Genomic DNA, 1,927 nt, shown 5'->3' with positions numbered 1-1,927 from the left:
CCAAAAAAAAAAAAAAAAAAAAAAAAAAAAAAAGATGAATGTAGGGGGCTGGGGATTTAGCCCAGTGGTTCTGCCTGCCTTGCAAGTGCAAGGTCCCAAGTTCGATCCCTGCTACCCCCCCAAAAAAATATTTTTTTATTGAGCCATTGATTTAGATCAGTGGTGCTGTGCCTGCCTCACAAGTGCAAGGTCCTGATTTCAATTCCTGACACTGGAAATAAAATTAAATAAAAATTTCTTTATAATAGGAAAGAAGAAGTCAAATTACCAGCACCACTGTCTAACTTCCCCATGACTCAGAATTGAAGCATCCAGACACAACTACTGAATGAGATCAGGGATCAGGGATCCATTGAAGTTCAATATTAGAAATTTGAAAAAGCCTAGTGATTTAGTTTGAGAGAAGGAAAGAACACACTGGCGTGGAGCCCTCACAGAGAACAGTTAGCTCAAGAACAGAGGAGTAAAACATCCAGCCAACATCCACGTCCAAGTAGGCACAGCTAAGAAAAGCCTGAAGACCAGCTCCTGGACATCCACCCTACAGAAGTACCACAGGCAACAATGAAAGTACCACAGACACCACCTACAAAGGGCACAGCAAAGGCACACCCCTATCAAATATATGATGTTGACATGAAGAGAGCAGCAGCCACAGAGGTTGTACCCCATACATTACACTGTTAACAACACAACATCTAGAGAATATTCCATCCAACAACTGCAGAATACATTTTCTTTTTAGCAGCTCACGGAACTTTCTGCCAAATAGATCATACTTCAGGTGACAAAGCAAGTTTTACCAAATACAAAAAAAAGAAATAATTTTATGCATCTTATCAGATCATAATGGAATGGAATGAAAAGCAAGAGGAACTATACAGACACATGGAGATTGAATAATACAATTTTTCTCTTTCAAAATTTTAATTATTAGTACATGCTTATGATGATACATTCATCATGGGGAGTTTGTACATGTACATAAACATGTTATATACATGAATAATACACTTTGAACAAACAGCCATTGAAGAAATCCAGGGGGATTTTATTTTTTTGTACCAGGGATTGAACTTGGGACTTTGTGCTTACAAAGCAGGTGGTGAAACCACTGAGCTAAATCCCCAGCCCTCAAGGGGGAATTTTTTTTAATTCTTATAATCAAATGAGAATGAAAACATTCCAGAATCTGGGCAGTTCTAAGAGGGTAATAGGTGAGTGCCTAAATTTAAAAAATCAGAGATATCTTAAATAACTTAGAAAAGTAAGACCAAGCCAAACTCAGAACTCATAAAAATAATAAAATCAGAATTGAAATTAATGAAATAGAGACTAAAAGAACCATAGGAAGGATTAATGAAACAAAGATTTGGTTATTTGAAAAGATGAATAAGATTGATAAACCCATAGCCAAACTAATCAAAAGAAAGAAAACATATTAATACAATTAGAGGTGAAAGAGGGAGTATTACAATGGATACTACTGAAATCTACACTTGATCTTAGCCAAAAGGCTGAGAAGCAATTATATACTACTGAAATCCAGAGAATCGTTAGGGACTATTTTGAAAATTTACAATCTAATATACTGGAAAAATCTAGAAAAATGGATAAATTTCTGGACACAGATGGCCTACCAAAATTGAACCAGGAGTCTAGACAGATTGGTAACAAGTGGTGTAATTAAAGCAGTTATAAAAAGTCTCCCAAGAAAGAAAAGCACCGAACTGGACAGATTTACTGCTGAATTTTACCAGACCTTTAAAAAAAAAGCTAATACAAACTCCTTTTGAACTATTCCATGAAACTGAAAAGATAGCATTGCTTCCAAATTTATTCTACAAAGCCAGTATTACCCTTGACATTAAAACCTAACAAGGACACAACAAAAAAAGAAAACTAAAGATCTCTTCATCGATGAGCA

Source organism: Fukomys damarensis, unplaced genomic scaffold (assembly GCF_012274545.1).
Source record: "Fukomys damarensis isolate Sample0158 unplaced genomic scaffold, DMR_v1.0_HiC HiC_scaffold_11, whole genome shotgun sequence".
NCBI classification, from domain to species: domain Eukaryota; kingdom Metazoa; phylum Chordata; class Mammalia; order Rodentia; family Bathyergidae; genus Fukomys; species Fukomys damarensis.
Note: the sequence above shows the minus strand (reverse complement) of the source record.